At 54.0% G+C, this 7,500-nt stretch overlaps 3 non-coding genes across 3 annotated transcripts in view; all 3 read left to right on the forward strand.

Annotated features, from left to right (window-relative positions):
* The first annotated feature begins 3,492 nt into the window (after positions 1 to 3,492).
* LOC126333816 (small subunit ribosomal RNA) lies at positions 3,493 to 5,385 on the forward strand. Its single transcript, XR_007564370.1, has one exon. It is a non-coding gene; the product is annotated as a small subunit ribosomal RNA (ribosomal RNA).
* A 355-nt stretch (positions 5,386 to 5,740) lies between these two features.
* Positions 5,741 to 5,895, forward strand: LOC126333814 (5.8S ribosomal RNA). Its single transcript, XR_007564369.1, has one exon. It is a non-coding gene; the product is annotated as a 5.8S ribosomal RNA (ribosomal RNA).
* Positions 5,896 to 6,083: 188 nt separating this feature from the next.
* The window catches only part of LOC126333812 (large subunit ribosomal RNA), a 4,222-nt gene continuing 2,805 nt past the window's right edge, over positions 6,084 to 7,500 (forward strand). Inside the window, exon 1 of the ribosomal RNA XR_007564367.1 lies at positions 6,084 to 7,500. This exon is cut by the window's right edge and continues 2,805 nt beyond it. This is a non-coding gene — a ribosomal RNA (large subunit ribosomal RNA).

Consider the following 7,500-nt stretch of genomic DNA (forward strand, 5'->3'; position numbering starts at 1 on the left):
AGTTACGCTGCACCTTAACCTAAGTTACGCTGCACCTTAACCTAAGTTACGCTGCACCTTAACCTAAGTTACACTGCACCTTAACCTAAGTTACACTGCACCTTAACCTAAGTTACACTGCACCTTAACCTAAGTTACACTGCACCTTAACCTAAGTTACGCTGCACCTTAACCTGAGTTACGCTGCACCTTAACCTAACTTACACTGCACCTTAACCTAACTTACACTGCACCTTAACCTAAGTTACACTGCACCTTAACCTAAGTTACACTGCACCTTAACCTAAGTTACACTGCACCTTAACCTAAGTTACACTGCACCTTAACCTAAGTTACACTGCACCTTAACCTAAGTTACACTGCACCTTAACCTAAGTTACACTGCACCTTAACCTAAGTTACACTGCACCTTAACCTAAGTTACACTGCACCTTAACCTAAGTTACACTGCACCTTAACCTAAGTTACACTGCACCTTAACCTAAGTTACACTGCACCTTAACCTAAGTTACACTGCACCTTAACCTAAGTTACACTGCACCTTAACCTAAGTTACACTGCACCTTAACCTAAGTTACACTGCACCTTAACCTAAGTTACACTGCACCTTAACCTAAGTTACACTGCACCTTAACCTAAGTTACACTGCACCTTAACCTAAGTTACACTGCACCTTAACCTAAGTTACACTGCACCTTAACCTAAGTTACACTGCACCTTAACCTAAGTTACACTGCACCTTAACCTAAGTTACACTGCACCTTAACCTAAGTTACACTGCACCTTAACCTAAGTTACACTGCACCTTAACCTAAGTTACACTGCACCTTAACCTAAGTTACACTGCACCTTAACCTAAGTTACACTGCACCTTAACCTAAGTTACACTGCACCTTAACCTAAGTTACACTGCACCTTAACCTAAGTTACACTGCACCTTAACCTAAGTTACACTGCACCTTAACCTAAGTTACACTGCACCTTAACCTAAGTTACACTGCACCTTAACCTAAGTTACACTGCACCTTAACCTAAGTTACACTGCACCTTAACCTAAGTTACACTGCACCTTAACCTAAGTTACACTGCACCTTAACCTAAGTTACACTGCACCTTAACCTAAGTTACACTGCACCTTAACCTAAGTTACACTGCACCTTAACCTAAGTTACACTGCACCTTAACCTAAGTTACACTGCACCTTAACCTAAGTTACACTGCACCTTAACCTAAGTTACACTGCACCTTAACCTAAGTTACACTGCACCTTAACCTAAGTTACACTGCACCTTAACCTAACTTACACTGCACCTTAACCTAAGTTACACTGCACCTTAACCTAACTTACACTGCACCTTAACCTAACTTACACTGCACCTTAACCTAACTTACACTGCACCTTAACCTAACTTACACTGCACCTTAACCTAACTTACACTGCACCTTAACCTAACTTACACTGCACCTTAACCTAACTTACACTGCACCTTAACCTAACTTACACTGCACCTTAACCTAACTTACACTGCACCTTAACCTAACTTACACTGCACCTTAACCTAACTTACACTGCACCTTAACCTAACTTACACTGCACCTTAACCTAACTTACACTGCACCTTAACCTAACTTACACTGCACCTTAACCTAACTTACACTGCACCTTAACTGTCACATGTAACGTCACAGGAATGTAGCTTTGCCTAACAGCAACCCTCTGAACATAGTTCACTGCTTGGATCCTCTGGTGTCATGTGTATTTCTCGATGCCATGGTGCGTACCCTCACGTAAATGTCTTTCGAGTGTTGCGTACTTTCTACACAGTCCCGCTAACCACTGGAAGGGTGTAACGCTACAGAACGACTATCGCCCTCCCCTCCTGCCCTTCCAAGCTGGTCGGTCAGGCGTTTGTTTGTGAAATGAGCCTTGCAGCTGTTCAGTTGCATTCGGTTGTCGATGCAGTCAGTGTACGTTGTGGTACGGCCTGTGTGGACTGTCCGCTGATGTACGCGTAACCCACACTGATCATCCGTCGTTACGTACTGAGTGACATAATGTGGCACATGCTTGACCGTACACCGGCTGCGCCCTACAATGGCGAATCATAAGGGCCATATGTTGTGCACGATGCTACTTGTCTCGTCTCCCCATTACAGCGAGATTGCACTGTTTTACGCCGTACAGACATGTGGTAGGTACGGACGAAAGTATTGCATGTTGGCCCCCCTCCCTCTGCCGGGAATCAGCGTGAGCCGTCTGTTGATGTAGCGACGAGGGTTTTCCTATTTAATCGTATTGCCCCACACAACATGATACCACGGTGGACCGCGTTCCACATCTGCGACATGCTACAGAGGCCGGTTGACAGTCGACCGCGCAAGGGACATTGCACACGTGCGCGGACCATCTTCCACGTGTTCTCTCGTGTACATGCCGTAGTGTGTATGTGGGCTGATGTAGCGTGTCGTGACACATAACATGCAGGCATGCCAGAATCGTAGATTTCGCAAATGTAGATTGACGTATACGTTTGCTGCCAAAGATCCGCAAATGAACTGGAAATCAGTTGTTGAGCGGTTGTTCGCGCTGCAGGTGCATCGGTGATAGCGACGATCGGTACATCTGTGAACCGGTTGTTTCGGCGGTACCCGCCATGCCCCCGAACCTGAGTTGGCCATGTGGGTATGAAGCGATACGAGGCTGTGGCTTGGTGGGACAGTCCCCGGCCGGTGAGGGGGGGCCGCCCGGCGTGCTGGCCGCGCGCTGCGTGAGCGCACGCACTACAGCCGGCTGGTGGGGGGCGCCCAGTGGCAGGAGCGCCGGCCGACGGGCCCGGCTGGCGTCCCAGCTACGCGCCGGCGCACCCGGCGCGCGGCGCCAGGCGGCCAAAGTGGGTTCTGCCGAGCCCGGTGCGAAGCGCGGTGGACATCTGCAGTGTGCTGGTCCGATTGCGGACTGTGTGCGTTGAGGATGCGCCGCCGCCCGGCACTCGGCGTCGCGACGCCGTCTGCTGCTCGGTCGCCCCCGGCGGTTCTCGCAGGTGGTTTGTATCGCAGCTCTGCGGACGTGTTGGCGCGTGCGCTGTGCTGGGAGAGTTCGCTTCTGCACCCAAGTGGGGCTTTGCCCTTCTGTGGCGCTGGCGTTGGAGCTGCCGGTCACCGTAGGTGGCGCGTGTTGTTTCCCGCCGGCAATGCCACGACAGCACGCTCCCGGGCCTCTGTCGGCAGCGGCAAGCTCAGTTGGGAGCACGGGTGTTCGCACTGAAAGCGTCTACTCGCCTATCTCCGGGCGATTGCGCCTCTCTCGAACCCGACCAAGTACTTAGGACGGCGCTGCGCGCCGCCGGGACCTGAGAGGGTTTCGAGGTGTATCGTGCAGGGGAGCTCAGCCTCCTCCTGTTTGCAGAATAATTGAGCGGACGCTTGCGTGTTCGCGCGGGCCCTCGGGACACACTCCCGGGCGGCCGGCTGCTCAGCTCTCGTTGACGCAGCTCCCTGGTTGATCCTGCCAGTAGTCATATGCTTGTCTCAAAGATTAAGCCATGCATGTCTCAGTACAAGCCGCATTAAGGTGAAACCGCGAATGGCTCATTAAATCAGTTATGGTTCCTTAGATCGTACCCACGTTACTTGGATAACTGTGGTAATTCTAGAGCTAATACATGCAAACAGAGTCCCGACCAGAGATGGAAGGGACGCTTTTATTAGATCAAAACCAATCGGATTGGCTCGTCTGGTCCGTTTGCCTTGGTGACTCTGAATAACTTTGGGCTGATCGCACGGTCCTCGTACCGGCGACGCATCTTTCAAATGTCTGCCTTATCAACTGTCGATGGTAGGTTCTGCGCCTACCATGGTTGTAACGGGTAACGGGGAATCAGGGTTCGATTCCGGAGAGGGAGCCTGAGAAACGGCTACCACATCCAAGGAAGGCAGCAGGCGCGCAAATTACCCACTCCCGGCACGGGGAGGTAGTGACGAAAAATAACGATACGGGACTCATCCGAGGCCCCGTAATCGGAATGAGTACACTTTAAATCCTTTAACGAGTATCTATTGGAGGGCAAGTCTGGTGCCAGCAGCCGCGGTAATTCCAGCTCCAATAGCGTATATTAAAGTTGTTGCGGTTAAAAAGCTCGTAGTTGGATTTGTGTCCCACGCTGTTGGTTCACCGCCCGTCGGTGTTTAACTGGCATGTATCGTGGGACGTCCTGCCGGTGGGGCGAGCCGAAGGCGTGCTTGCGCGTCCCGAGGCGGACCCCGTTGAAATCCTACCAGGGTGCTCTTAGTTGAGTGTCTCGGTGGGCCGGCACGTTTACTTTGAACAAATTAGAGTGCTTAAAGCAGGCAAGCCCGCCTGAATACTGTGTGCATGGAATAATGGAATAGGACCTCGGTTCTATTTTGTTGGTTTTCGGAACCCGAGGTAATGATTAATAGGGACAGGCGGGGGCATTCGTATTGCGACGTTAGAGGTGAAATTCTTGGATCGTCGCAAGACGAACAGAAGCGAAAGCATTTGCCAAGTATGTTTTCATTAATCAAGAACGAAAGTTAGAGGTTCGAAGGCGATCAGATACCGCCCTAGTTCTAACCATAAACGATGCCAGCCAGCGATCCGCCGCAGTTCCTCCGATGACTCGGCGGGCAGCCTCCGGGAAACCAAAGCTTTTGGGTTCCGGGGGAAGTATGGTTGCAAAGCTGAAACTTAAAGGAATTGACGGAAGGGCACCACCAGGAGTGGAGCCTGCGGCTTAATTTGACTCAACACGGGAAACCTCACCAGGCCCGGACACCGGAAGGATTGACAGATTGATAGCTCTTTCTTGATTCGGTGGGTGGTGGTGCATGGCCGTTCTTAGTTGGTGGAGCGATTTGTCTGGTTAATTCCGATAACGAACGAGACTCTAGCCTGCTAACTAGTCGCGTGACATCCTTCGTGCTGTCAGCGATTACTTTTCTTCTTAGAGGGACAGGCGGCTTCTAGCCGCACGAGATTGAGCAATAACAGGTCTGTGATGCCCTTAGATGTTCTGGGCCGCACGCGCGCTACACTGAAGGAATCAGCGTGTCTTCCTAGGCCGAAAGGTCGGGGTAACCCGCTGAACCTCCTTCGTGCTAGGGATTGGGGCTTGCAATTGTTCCCCATGAACGAGGAATTCCCAGTAAGCGCGAGTCATAAGCTCGCGTTGATTACGTCCCTGCCCTTTGTACACACCGCCCGTCGCTACTACCGATTGAATGATTTAGTGAGGTCTTCGGACTGGTACGCGGCATCGACTCTGTCGTTGCCGATGCTACCGGAAAGATGACCAAACTTGATCATTTAGAGGAAGTAAAAGTCGTAACAAGGTTTCCGTAGGTGAACCTGCGGAAGGATCATTACCGACTAGACTGCATGTCTTTCGATGTGCGTGTCGTGTCGCGCAACACGCTACCTGTACGGCAGTAGCCGTGCGCCGCGTGCGGAACCACGCGTGCCTCTCAAAACTAGCGCAAGTGGTGTTGTGTGGTACGAGCGCTGAAGCTCTGGAGCGGCTGGCCTGCGGCACCTGGCGCCTGGCGCCGGTTTTGAATGACTTTCGCCCGAGTGCCTGTCCGCTCCGGTGTGGAGCCGTACGACGCCCATCGGCCGTCGGGCCGTTGGACACAAAGTAATGGAACAGGGGCCGTCAAACGCCTCAGTCCCGCCTCTGCAACTGTCTTGAAAGAGACGGTGGAGAACTGAAAAGATAAAGATCACCCAGGACGGTGGATCACTCGGCTCGTGGGTCGATGAAGAACGCAGCAAATTGCGCGTCGACATGTGAACTGCAGGACACATGAACATCGACGTTTCGAACGCACATTGCGGTCCATGGATTCCGTTCCCGGGCCACGTCTGGCTGAGGGTCGGCTACGTATACTGAAGCGCGCGGCGTTTGTCCCGCTTCGGGCGCCTGGGAGTGTCGTGGTCGCCTGTGTGGCCGGCCGCGTCTCCTTAAACGTGCGATGCGCGCCCGTCGCCTGGCGGTTCGCATACCGGTGCTTTCTCGGTAGCGTGCACAGCCGGCTGGCGGTGTGGCGTGCGACACCTCGTACAACGACCTCAGAGCAGGCGAGACTACCCGCTGAATTTAAGCATATTACTAAGCGGAGGAAAAGAAACTAACAAGGATTCCCCCAGTAGCGGCGAGCGAACAGGGAAGAGTCCAGCACCGAACCCCGCAGGCTGCCGCCTGTCGTGGCATGTGGTGTTCGGGAGGGTCCGCTACCCCGACGCCTCGCGCCGAGCCCAAGTCCAACTTGAATGAGGCCACGGCCCGTAGAGGGTGCCAGGCCCGTAGCGGCCGGTGCGAGCGTCGGCGGGACCTCTCCTTCGAGTCGGGTTGCTTGAGAGTGCAGCTCCAAGTGGGTGGTAAACTCCATCTGAGACTAAATATGACCACGAGACCGATAGCGAACAAGTACCGTGAGGGAAAGTTGAAAAGAACTTTGAAGAGAGAGTTCAAAAGTACGTGAAACCGTTCTGGGGTAAACGTGAGAAGTCCGAAAGGTCGAACGGGTGAGATTCACGCCCATCCGGCCACTGGCCCCCGCCCTCGGCAGATGGGGCCGGCCGCCCGCGCGGAGCAATCCGCGGCGGGGTCGTGTCCGGTTGCCTTTCCACTCGCCGCGGGGTGGGGCCGTTCCGGTGTGCGGTGGGCCGCACTTCTCCCCTAGTAGGACGTCGCGACCCGCTGGGTGCCGGCCTACGGCCCGGGTGCGCAGCCTGTCCTTCCGCGGGCCTCGGTTCGCGTCTGTTGGGCAGAGCCCCGGTGTCCTGGCTGGCTGCTCGGCGGTATATCTGGAGGAGTCGATTCGCCCCTTTGGGCGCTCGGGCTCCCGGCAAGCGCGCGCGGTTCTTCCCGGATGACGGACCTACCTGGCCCGGCCCCGGACCCGCGCCGCTGTTGGCTCGGGATGCTCTCGGGCGGAATAATCGCTCCCGTCAGCGGCGCTTCAGCTTTGGACAATTTCACGACCCGTCTTGAAACACGGACCAAGGAGTCTAACATGTGCGCGAGTCATTGGGCTGTACGAAACCTAAAGGCGTAATGAAAGTGAAGGTCTCGCCTTGCGCGGGCCGAGGGAGGATGGGGCTTCCCCGCCCTTCACGGGGCGGCGGCCTCCGCACTCCCGGGGCGTCTCGTCCTCATTGCGAGGTGAGGCGCACCTAGAGCGTACACGTTGGGACCCGAAAGATGGTGAACTATGCCTGGCCAGGACGAAGTCAGGGGAAACCCTGATGGAGGTCCGTAGCGATTCTGACGTGCAAATCGATCGTCGGAGCTGGGTATAGGGGCGAAAGACTAATCGAACCATCTAGTAGCTGGTTCCCTCCGAAGTTTCCCTCAGGATAGCTGGTGCTCGTACGAGTCTCATCCGGTAAAGCGAATGATTAGAGGCCTTGGGGCCGAAACGACCTCAACCTATTCTCAAACTTTAAATGGGTGAGATCTCCGGCTTGCTTGATATGCT

This window comes from Schistocerca gregaria, unplaced genomic scaffold, assembly GCF_023897955.1.
Source record: "Schistocerca gregaria isolate iqSchGreg1 unplaced genomic scaffold, iqSchGreg1.2 ptg001644l, whole genome shotgun sequence".
In the NCBI taxonomy this organism is placed as follows: Eukaryota; Metazoa; Arthropoda; class Insecta; order Orthoptera; family Acrididae; genus Schistocerca; species Schistocerca gregaria.